This window comes from Thermobia domestica, chromosome 6 (assembly GCF_964235325.1).
Source record: "Thermobia domestica chromosome 6, izTheDome1.hap1.1, whole genome shotgun sequence".
Taxonomy (NCBI): domain Eukaryota; kingdom Metazoa; phylum Arthropoda; class Insecta; order Zygentoma; family Lepismatidae; genus Thermobia; species Thermobia domestica.
This window is the reverse complement of record NC_137459.1, coordinates 70,506,138-70,518,952: the sequence shown is the minus strand read 5'-3', so window position 1 is coordinate 70,518,952 and position 12,815 is coordinate 70,506,138. Positions and strand designations below refer to the sequence as shown.

At 35.6% G+C, this 12,815-nt stretch overlaps 1 protein-coding gene across 4 annotated transcripts in view; it reads left to right on the top strand.

Annotated features, from left to right (window-relative positions):
• LOC145687684 (uncharacterized) overlaps nt 1-12,815 on the top strand; it is a 131,598-nt gene that overhangs the window by 56,439 nt on the left and 62,344 nt on the right. The gene's annotated exons all lie outside the window — the stretch shown is intronic.

Below are 12,815 nucleotides of genomic sequence, written 5' to 3'. Positions count from 1 at the left end.
GATAAAATACTAAGTTTAAAAGCATTCCTGTAGATAAAACCAAAGTTATAATAAGATATGCATCACAGTGTGTAGGCCCAATATTCGCCGAAATGAGCAATGTTGCCCGGGGAACGTTTTCAGGGTCTCACAACTTTCTCATTATGAATGACATCAAAGTTAAATTTACAGAATTTACAGAACTAAACAGAATGTTTGTACTAACAGGAACAGAATGATTTTCCAGCAAAAATTCTGGCTGATATGTTCAATTCAAAGCAAAACAAAACAAACAAACAAAAACGAAATAGTAAAATGTAACGAAGTTCATTTTTATGGGAATAACAGAGCTGGTGGGGAGAACCTCTACCAGCCCTTGAACACATCATCTTTCTGACTTTCAAACAGGGTAATAACAAAACTGTAAGCCACTTACTTTTGTTGTAATTTAACAATGAAATTCCAAAGAAAAGCAAAAACAACAAAAAAACATACACAACTTAGTAACACTGTAGCACAATTCTGATAGCTCGTACGAACTTCTATACTTGCATACATGAATACCATATCATATTGTAAATGTCATATAAATTACATCTTGTTGCTGCAAGGTATGTGGGAGTTATGAATTTGTAAAACGTAACTAATTGATTTAAATCTCGAACAGTAACGTAATGCACCAAGTCGTCGTAGCGCACTGGGGAGCGCGTTTGTAACGTGCCCGTTACAAGTCACGGAAAAAAAAAGAAATTATAAAAATAAAAATGTAAAATCTTCGATAAGAAAACTGGTAAAATTACTATTATTGTATTTAATATTATGTGTTACAGCAAGAGACATAAGCTTATACAAAAGAATCATCTGCGAAATTTTTTAAAAATTAAGAGAGAAAGAATTAAATGTAAAAATAACGTTTGTGAGAAGATTTCCTTTGCTTTTCGTAACCGAGAAATATCAAGGTCTTGGCTTATGCGCTGGTCGTTGACTGCGCATGGTCACGGCTTTGCGGCCGCAAGTAGCTGGCCTCGGCTAGCTGACTTGGGCTGTGTTGTATGAACGGGTAACATCTGGAAGGATTAGGCTGTTCGAATGGATTATGAATCTAAATGGACGTTTCGTGTTGGTTCACGTTTCTTGTATTGAAGTCTTCGTTTGTAGGAGAGTGTGTTATAGAAGGAAATAAGAATATCCATTACAAGTGAGGATTATGATTATAGTGATATTTCATTTACTGCAATATTTAGTGTATTTGCATATTTTTGAAAAATTAGTGAAAATAGTGTTGCTTGGAAATTCGATAAAAGTGTTGGAAGGGAGGCTTGGTTTAGTTCTCTCTGCTTCTATTAGCAAGCAAATTGCAGAAAGGTGCATGAGTAATACTCGGTATCACGTAATTGTAATTGTGTATGCATTTTTTTCTCGATTTCGTGAATGTGGGAAATTGTGGATCTACGTCCCATTTTCTCAATTGAGTTTCTAATTGAATTGAGATCATTTAAATTGAATCCTGAGCATAACCTCACCTTACAGTGGAATATTCTTGTTTTGATAAGAGAGTCCGAGACGATTGAGGGCAGAGAAACTACAGAAAGTTGAGGTAAAAACGTGGATTTTCAGAGGTGAGTTAATTTTCAATTTTTCTATTAGATTGTCTGTCTACGTCTTTATGTGTATTCTGTGGGTTGTCTTGTTGGCTCCATTTGGTTAGGTTTTCAGTGGAATAATTATCGTGAATAAGCTCGGCAAATCCAGGGGAACAAAGGTGGAGGGATTTGTACCCGAAACCTATGAAATGTGCTATTCATCCTATGTTTATTACAGGTCTGAAATTCATGTTTTTGATTCAAAGAGTAAAATCCGAAAGGCTTATTAATGCTGTTTTTAATGCTGAGGAATTAATAGTAAAATTTGATTCTTTTTTTTTAAAAAAAAAAAGAAAACTTCGTTTGACTTGTTCGTACTGTTTGGAGTATGTTTGACCGGTTTGTGTTTCAGATGTTTCGATGTTGGAACGCATTCAATTGAGTATAGCAAAGTTGTTTGCGGTTGTTTTTCGTCGGGAATTTTCTATTTTCAAACTAAATTGCGACAAATTAATAAGAATAATTTCTTTTTATGATAAGAATTTATGAAACTTTTTCTTCGGTTTGAGAGAAAGGGAAATCTTCACTCGATTAAAGGTACAAATTTATTTCTTATTTTTAAAGAAAGGAATATATTAGTACTAGACTAGAGAGAGAGAGAGGTCCTAGACTGGCCTTGAGTGTTCACATTACAGTTAAGTGTGAAAGGTTCTTGACTGGCCTCGAATATTTGCGTCAAACTTCAGAGGTTCCTGACTTGACTGGAGAATTTGCTATTATTCAATTTTTGAAGATTTAAAATTCAGCGAACAATTCTTTGAATTATATTAAATATTTTTTTTCTTTTCTCAAACTGAGAAATAAAATATTTATTGAATCCAGATTTTGACTTGGCAGCGTGAAGACAGATTAATTATTGTAATTTATTTGTAATAAACATTTATTTCCTGAATTGGTTGTGTTGTTATTTGTTTATATATATATACATATTTACTGTTAATTTGTGAACTATTACTCCTCTGGATTTCCGAATTGAAACAACAGCCTGAGCTATCCGGATGCTTGCTCGTGTAAAGCCCCTTCTGAGGCCAGGCTGGATTGGTTTTTCCCACCTTGTCCGCTAGGCTACGGATGGGGGCGTTACAAATTTGAACACAGCCCAAGTCCCTTCTCTAAAATTTTTGGGTTTGTATTCCAAGTCCTTTCAAAAATTTTTGGGTTTGTATTGTAAGTATTTCATGTCCGCTATTAATTTTGTTGTTGTAAGTATTTCAAGTCCGTTGGTTATTACTTTTGATATACTTATTAAACTCATAATTATTTTTGGAATTTCGCACTTGCTTTTGCATTTCAGAATTAAATTCATGATTGCTACTTGGAAATTATTGTTCATTTATAAATTACTAGTATGTTTGATAAATTGAATTAAGGTGAAGCAAGGTATTATTAGGATTATTTCCATTTGGTCAAAAAAAAAAAAAAAGTCTGGGTCGCAGTAGTGTTCGTAGTTAGTATTGTATTTTGTATGTATTATAATTATATTATTTATGTTCTATTTATACTTGTATTGTTATATACTAATACATATGTGTAATCCGATGGAGTATGTCAGTATTGATATTCCGGAGCAATATTCCGAATTGATAACGGTAGATAGAACCGGCAATCTTGAAACTGATACTAGATCTGATTTTGGACAGTTGAATATGTCACTGACTCCACCAACTCAAGGGAGTTTTCATATTAGACAACCAGCTATGGGAGCTAATAATTTAGAATGTGGAGGTAGTTCGCAGTCACCTGCGGATGAATACAATTTCAGTAGATTTGTTAATATTGGGAGTTTGAACGAATCGTTTCGAGATCAGAGGCAAGTTACTTTTAATGAGCCTTTAATGAGTTCTGGTTCAAATAATGATAGGAATTCGATAAATTTTGGAAATTCAGGTCCTGATAAGAATGAGGTTCCTTCTAGGTACTTGAATCTTAGAGATTATTACCGAAGGGTTTCTCAAATTAGAAATTCCACTCCCAAGACTTCGTTACATCCGCGGTATGGTGCTCCACCTAGGAGAACTCAGATGGGTGAAAATGTATTAACAGGGTTGCCAACTTTGCATAGTACTAATGAATCTTCAAATGTTGAGCATAATCTCCTGATGAAGTATACATTTAAAAGAACTAGTGATTTTCTAGAGTTAAAATTTAAGGAATTTAAAACAACTGATGGCAGTAATAGTTTGCAAGTTTTCGAAATATTAGCCAAAATTGAGGAAACTCTAATGGATACAAGCTACTCTTTGAGTATGATTCTTTCTGTTCTTGTCGGGAAATGTGAAGGTTCATTATTAAAAGAAATTTTGTTAGCATTAAATCATCAAATAGCTTGGAATGAGTTAAAATCTAGGCTTGTTAACAATTTTATTACGCCTGTTGCATTACATTCACTTATTTCTGAGAGAATTTATAGACGTCAACGCCTCACTGAATCAGTTACTCAGTATGTAAGATCTATAGTAATTGCCATGAATGTATTAAATTTTATGGATAATGAGTCAGACATGGTAAATATCATTGTATGTGGCATGAATCCAAACAATAGATATAAAATGCTGAATTATTACATTCCAGCTACCCGATCCGAGTTAATGGATATTGCTGATAAGCATGAATTAAACTTTCGAAATCAATTGGAATATAATAGGGAGATGGGTTCTTTTCGGAAAAAGACTAATTTAGTAATGTTAAATCCTGATCAAGGTTTTAAAAATAGAGAATTTCCAGTGGGTGATAAAATTTTTTCTTTGAATAAAGGATTAAATAATTCTTACCCTACTAATGTAAAGAATCGCTTGAAAGTAGAATCTCAGGTTCATGGAAAAAACAAGATTCCAAATGAACGGTCTGATCAATTTAAAGCATCTAATGCTTCAGTTAACACAATTCCTAGTGAATTGGACAATACCGTCGCTTCATTTGTGGTTGGTAAAATACATAACTATTTAACAGACATTTGTGTGGATGGAGGTTCAAGCTTTAACATCGTTCGACTGGACTTAGTGCGGTTTTGTGGATTGGAGAAATTTATTAGATTGACTCCTGAAAAGGTGGTGAATGCTCCGTCCGGGTTAAATTTTTCAACAAACCGGGAGATAATATTGACTTTGAATCTCTCCGGCCATTTTGAGAGAATATCATTTAAGATAGTGGAACAGTTGCCTTGCATGTGTCTTCTGGGAACGCCTTTCTTACGATCGACAAACTCAGTTATAGATTATGCTAGAAACTGTTTGATTCTACGCGGTGGAAAGAAACGGGTTAGGTTAAATTATAAGAAGGTGATTCAACATAACAAACATCTTATCGGATTTAAATCTGGTGATGAGTCTGGCCAAAGGGATGTAATGATAACTGATCATCACTCTACTAAACATGATGTTTCTTCTGTTTCGAACTTTATGGTATCGATTTTTATTTGTGAAGATGGATTTAATTTTCGGAAAAAAGATGCGAGTGTTCAGTGCGATTTGGATTATTTTGACCTTGAATCCAAATTATTAGAAATTCCAGCGCCTAGTGCTATCCAGCTGAATCATCTGAGATCTATGATTGATTCAGAAGTTGGAGATGTTCGAAAGATCGAAGATTCCATTGAATCCATGTGGAAGGATGAAAGTCGTACGAATTTTGGGAAAATACTGGGTGGTGCGATTGAAAGGTCCGTAGTTACAAATCCAGTTCGGACTCAGTATAATAATTCATCTTCAGAGGGCAGTTGTATCTCAGTTATTGATAATTTTTATGGAAATCAGAGTGGTGCAAATGAAATATCCGAAATTAACTTGGAGAATTCGGGACAGTGCAATGCGAATTCTCGGTTAATGGACAAATTAGGAAATAGTAGTCCAATAGAAAATTCGGGTCAACCTTTAGTTGTCGATTTAACATCTGCAGTTCTTAATGTTGAACTTGGTCATAGTGAACATTCGGCGAGCAATGCTAGGTTGCCAGATAAGGAGCAAGATAGTGTTGTGAAACCCGATGCAAATACTAGTGGAAAGAAAAGCAAGCGTAGGAATCGTAGGAAGAAAGGATTAAAGAATAAAACTTTAGTGGTAACTCCGGATACAAACTTAGCTGAAAAGAAAGTGGAGCTTAGTCATAGCAGTGGTCCAGTGAATAAAGTGGATAAACTGAATTCTTTAGATGGTAGCAGCGGCTCTGAAGTTTCAGATATTGATATAGATCAAGCTGAAAACTTTCACAAGTTGATTCAGAGAAATAAAAAGTTTATTTCGGACGAGCCTCGTACATCCGATAGTTTACATGATCAGACTACCATGCAGGTGAAAAATCCGGAATGCACACAGTTGAAAAACCAAAATGATAATCGGGATTCTTGGAGATTCAATGAACCAGAGGTGATCTCTTTCATTGATTCTATAAAGGTTAAATATAAAGACGTGATATCAGATAGAGTAGGGTGTATAAAAAATTTTATTGGCAGATTATATCTTAAGGACAATAAACCATTTAAGGACACACCATTTCCTATTCCAAAAAATAAAGAAAAGATTTTTTATGATCAAATTCGAGAGTTATTGGATCAAGGTATTCTAGAGGAAGTTGATCACTCTAATTTTGCCAGTAGCTGTTTTCTAGTTCGGAATAAGAATAACACTCATCGTATTGTTGGGAATTACATTAAGGCTAATTCACTTATTGTGAACGACGTATATCCGTCTCCTAATTTAGAGGAATGCCTTACAGGTTTAGCTGATAAGCGCGTGTACACGAAAATAGATTTACGCCGTGCGTACTTCCAAATCCAGCTAGATAAAGGTTCTCGAGACATAACAACTATTGTAACTCCAAAAGGGTGCTATCAGTATACTCGTCTTCCAGTAGGAATTAAGACGGGAAGTAATATTTTGTCTCGAGCCATGGAAAAGGTATTAGGAGATATGAGAGACGAGGGTGTTAAATTATTTTTCGATGATGTCCTGATAGCTTCCAATTCCATCGAAGAACATATGAAAACTGTTGAAAGGGTATTCGAACGATTTAAAGATTATGGTATTACTGTATCCCCAGACAAATGTATGTTCTTTTATAGACGTATTAACTATTTAGGATATGTGATAGAAGGGGATCAAATGGAAATCGATCCTAGTAGGGTGTCAGCCATTAAAAACATTCCTCCTCCTAGAAATAGACGTGGTCTTATGAAAATATTAGGTTTATTTAATTACTACTCCAAATTTGCTTCTGAATTTCAAGAACTAATGGGACCTTTGAGTGCCTTAAAGTCACCCAAGGTAAAATTTGAATGGACGAAGGAGCATCAAATGTTGCTAGATAGACTAAAGAACATTTTAATTGAAAATGTCGTTTTGAAAACGCCGGATTTGAACAAGAGGTTCATTGTTAACGTGGACGGCTCTGGGAAGAGTGTGGCTGGGTGCGTCTCTCAGGAGAATGAAAATGGCAATCTTCAACCAGTTGCCTACTTTAGTAAACGGCTTTCGGAGGCTGATAAGCACCGAAGCATATATGAAATAGAGTTTATCAGCCTGGTTAAAACTATTTCACGTTATAAACATTATCTCATAAATGAATTTGACGTACTCACCGACAACAAAGCGTTAACTTGGATTTTGAATAACAGCAAGAGACTCCTGAAATATGGTCCATTGGTAGAAATACTTTGTCAGTTTAACTTTAAGATAAAACATGTGAGGTCAGCAGACAATACCGTTGCGGACTTTCTGACCAGGATGTACGATCCTTTTGAGTTCGACATTATGGAAGGACCTGTAGGACTAGCTGCTTTCAAGAAGAACATGGAAATAGCCAATAAGTGGAAACTTCCTTTAGTAGAAGATTCGATTGATAAATTACAGCGAGAAGACATCGAGCTGAAGGAAATAATAGAGAAGTTAGAGCGTGGGGAAAGTATTTCAGGATTCCTACTTAATAATAAAATACTTATGAAGAAGACTAAATCTGTCATGAATCCATATAAGGTGGTAATTCCTAAAAAACTACGGAAGGTTATGATAGAATATCATCATGACGACAGGATAGTCGGAGGACATTCTGGTACGTATAAGACATTAAAAAAGCTGATGCGGAAATTTACTTGGGAAAAAATGAAAGAGGATGTTAGAGACTATGTTTCTACATGTGATATTTGTCAGAAATCCAAAGAGGTAAATCAGAAGAAGATGGGGCATCTAGCTTCCGAATTCAGTAAAAGAATAAATGCTCATTGGATGTTTGACATTGTAGGTGTTCTCCCAAATTCTCAGGGATATAAGTTTATTTTGATTGGAGTTGATAACGCCAGTCGCTTCGTTGTGTTGGAAAAATTGAGGACCATAAATTCAACAGTGGTGGCAAATAAAATGATGGAGATTTTCAGTGGAATTGGTTTTCCGGAGGCCATATCGACTGACAATGCTTCCATCTTTGTGTCTGAGAAATTTAGAACCTTCTTGTTTGGACTAGGGATTCGTCATATCCGACTCAGTCCCTATCACCCGGGAGGAAACGCAGCGGAGAGATTTATAAAAACCTTAAAGGCGGCGTTACGTGCCTATATATCAAAAAGGCAACATCTATGGAGCAGTCTGATTCCGCAATTGCAGTTTACACTGAATATCAGCGAGCATGAGGGACTGAAGATGTGTCCTATCGAATTATTCTACGGACGTCCATATTCTACACCATTAGAGAATCGATGGCACATCGTCAGTTCAGACTATGGTGGGAAGTCATCGGCTGAATTGTGGAATAACGCTATTGAAAACATGGAAAAGAGCTGGAGTAAACGGCGGAAGCTGATGATGAGAAGAAGAAACCCTGTAAATTTCAGTATTGGTGATAAGGTTTTATTAAAAACTCACGTTAAATCTTCGTTGAAGGATAAAATAGCTAAGTCCTTAGCAGATAAGTGGTATGGGCCGTTTGTAGTGAGGAGTTTCTTAACTCCCAATACGATTCTTGTTTCTGACGAAAATGATTCTCCAAATTCTTATCGCCGATCCCATGTTTCAGAGGTAAAGGTCTATAGAGATAGAAGAAACCTAGATAGAGTGGGGGACGAAGATTAAAAATTTCCTTGAAAAACCTTGCTTTATCCTTAAAAGTTTAAGTCTAGTTATGGTTTAATGAAATTGCAATTGCATTTTGTTAGTATATTTAAAAAAAATTCATCAGTATTGTTGCTATTTTTATTAAAATTGTAAATAATTATTTATTACTTGTAAATATAGATTTTACTATGGCCATAGTGAAACAAAAAAAAAATTTGTAAATACAGTAATTAATTATATATATATATGTTTAAGTAAGATTTTTGAATCACAGAAAAAAAAATTGTATATTGTTGTAAATAACTTTTATATAAATATATAAGTAAAAGTTTTTTGAAAATTTGAAAATATAGTTTAGAATTTTTAACGTTGTTTGATATATATATGTAGTATTGTAGTCAGTTGATTGTTGTTTATATATATGTTTGTTTAAAATTTGTGTCTCATAATCTTTTTGTATTTCGTAGCTTGCCAAGAAGATGATGTCGAAAAATTCTTGGTTTGAGAATTTTTCTTTCCAGGGCGGCGAGTTTGTAACGTGCCCGTTACAAGTCACGGAAAAAAAAAGAAATTATAAAAATAAAAATGTAAAATCTTCGATAAGAAAACTGGTAAAATTACTATTATTGTATTTAATATTATGTGTTACAGCAAGAGACATAAGCTTATACAAAAGAATCATCTGCGAAATTTTTTAAAAATTAAGAGAGAAAGAATTAAATGTAAAAATAACGTTTGTGAGAAGATTTCCTTTGCTTTTCGTAACCGAGAAATATCAAGGTCTTGGCTTATGCGCTGGTCGTTGACTGCGCATGGTCACGGCTTTGCGGCCGCAAGTAGCTGGCCTCGGCTAGCTGACTTGGGCTGTGTTGTATGAACGGGTAACATCTGGAAGGATTAGGCTGTTCGAATGGATTATGAATCTAAATGGACGTTTCGTGTTGGTTCACGTTTCTTGTATTGAAGTCTTCGTTTGTAGGAGAGTGTGTTATAGAAGGAAATAAGAATATCCATTACAAGTGAGGATTATGATTATAGTGATATTTCATTTACTGCAATATTTAGTGTATTTGCATATTTTTGAAAAATTAGTGAAAATAGTGTTGCTTGGAAATTCGATAAAAGTGTTGGAAGGGAGGCTTGGTTTAGTTCTCTCTGCTTCTATTAGCAAGCAAATTGCAGAAAGGTGCATGAGTAATACTCGGTATCACGTAATTGTAATTGTGTATGCATTTTTTTCTCGATTTCGTGAATGTGGGAAATTGTGGATCTACGTCCCATTTTCTCAATTGAGTTTCTAATTGAATTGAGATCATTTAAATTGAATCCTGAGCATAACCTCACCTTACAGTGGAATATTCTTGTTTTGATAAGAGAGTCCGAGACGATTGAGGGCAGAGAAACTACAGAAAGTTGAGGTAAAAACGTGGATTTTCAGAGGTGAGTTAATTTTCAATTTTTCTATTAGATTGTCTGTCTACGTCTTTATGTGTATTCTGTGGGTTGTCTTGTTGGCTCCATTTGGTTAGGTTTTCAGTGGAATAATTATCGTGAATAAGCTCGGCAAATCCAGGGGAACAAAGGTGGAGGGATTTGTACCCGAAACCTATGAAATGTGCTATTCATCCTATGTTTATTACAGGTCTGAAATTCATGTTTTTGATTCAAAGAGTAAAATCCGAAAGGCTTATTAATGCTGTTTTTAATGCTGAGGAATTAATAGTAAAATTTGATTCTTTTTTTTTTAAAAAAAAAAGAAAACTTCGTTTGACTTGTTCGTACTGTTTGGAGTATGTTTGACCGGTTTGTGTTTCAGATGTTTCGATGTTGGAACGCATTCAATTGAGTATAGCAAAGTTGTTTGCGGTTGTTTTTCGTCGGGAATTTTCTATTTTCAAACTAAATTGCGACAAATTAATAAGAATAATTTCTTTTTATGATAAGAATTTATGAAACTTTTTCTTCGGTTTGAGAGAAAGGGAAATCTTCACTCGATTAAAGGTACAAATTTATTTCTTATTTTTAAAGAAAGGAATATATTAGTACTAGACTAGAGAGAGAGAGAGGTCCTAGACTGGCCTTGAGTGTTCACATTACAGTTAAGTGTGAGAGGTTCTTGACTGGCCTCGAATATTTGCGTCAAACTTCAGAGGTTCCTGACTTGACTGGAGAATTTGCTATTATTCAATTTTTGAAGATTTAAAATTCAGCGAACAATTCTTTGAATTATATTAAATATTTTTTTTCTTTTCTCAAACTGAGAAATAAAATATTTATTGAATCCAGATTTTGACTTGGCAGCGAGAAGACAGATTAATTATTGTAATTTATTTGTAATAAACATTTATTTCCTGAATTGGTTGTGTTGTTATTTGTTTATATATATATACATATTTACTGTTAATTTGTGAACTATTACTCCTCTGGATTTCCGAATTGAAACAACAGCCTGAGCTATCCGGATGCTTGCTCGTGTAAAGCCCCTTCTGAGGCCAGGCTGGATTGGTTTTTCCCACCTTGTCCGCTAGGCTACGGATGGGGGCGTTACACGTTGGATTGGCATTCGGTAAGTCGCCGCGAGTTCTTCCCTCGCGGCCAACTATCCTGACTGATATTTCCAGGGTTTCCCTCAGTCCTACCAGACAAATGCCGGAATGGTACTAGCATACAGGTCCTGGCTGATTTCATCCGAAATTCCTTTCTTTTGTTATTTTTATATATCTAGTGTGAAATGGCGTGTGAGATGTACGTGGTGTCTGTTAACAAACAAATAAATAAATAAATAAATATTAAATGAATAAAAATAATGAAGTTGGCAATTGATGAAGTGTACAAACAAAACTGTGAATACTTGGTAATGTACAGGATGGGCCAAATGTATGATGACAGTCATGTAACAGAAAAGTCTGCTTGGCTAGAGGTCCACGTTGTTCATAGATGATGCGTAGGGGTGGGAGGACTTAAGACACACGTGACAGCCATGACCACCATTTTGAATATCACTTTATTTTTTTTAAAAATGGAAGATAGACATGCGGCACATGTGTTAATACTTCTTTTCATCAGGAATGCAATGCTGCTGTCCATTTTCTCATATCACTAACTGCTGATGAATTATGGCCAGTTTTATCGTTGCAGATTCCAGTGACTTTACGATGGTACTGGTGACCTAGGAACGTATTGAGATCATCATGATGTGTGGAAATCGCAGCTCGCGTGTGGTGGCATTTAATTCACTATACCCGAAAGGGAGCCCATATCCTACAAAGGTGTGGCCAAACTCATCAGTAGATTCCGGGAGACGTGTTCTTTAAATATCAGACATTGTAGTGGTCGTCCGGAAACGTCTACAGGTGAGGAAACCACAGTTGCTATCCTCGGATCTTTCAGTAAAATCCCCCAATGTAGCACATGGCGTTAATCCCAGGAATGTAGTTAGTCGAACGTCCATTCGGAAGATACTTTCCACTAACAAGTGGCACCCATACAAGATCCAAGTTCACCAGCATCTCACAGAGGATGATCCAGACCGTCGGGTGCAGTTTTGCAGAATGGACAACAGCACAACTGGCAGCCAATGTGGACATCCCCTTGACTGTGCTGTTCTCTGATGAGGCGACTTTTTACGTCAACGGTATGCGCCATCAAAAAACAGTCTTAAAACATGTGCCGCACGTCTACCTTCCGTTATCTTGAAGTACGTCGTTTTGAATATCACTTTATTTTTTTCAATTGGTAAGTAGGCATGCGACACATGTTTCAAGACTGTTTTTTGATCAGGTATGCAATACTGCTGTCCTTTTTGACATATGCTGTTAATGAATTATGGCCTGTTCTATCCCTATTTATACCATCACAACACATGCTCGAAATGAGCACCCTGTGTACCAATGGTGTGTACTACACGCTTCTTCCACCCCTCATGCACAGCCAGCAATGTCTCTGAACCCATAGAAGCATAAGCATCGTCAATCCATTGCATGAAATGTTGTAAATTTCGGATCTTGACGGCGTATACAGTTGACATAAAAAATCGCCTCGTCAGAGAACAGCACGGTCAAGAGGAAATCTAGATTAGTTGCCAGTTGTGCTGTTGCTCATTCTGTAAATTGCACCTGACACTCGGGATCGTCATCTGTGAGATGCTGGTATACTT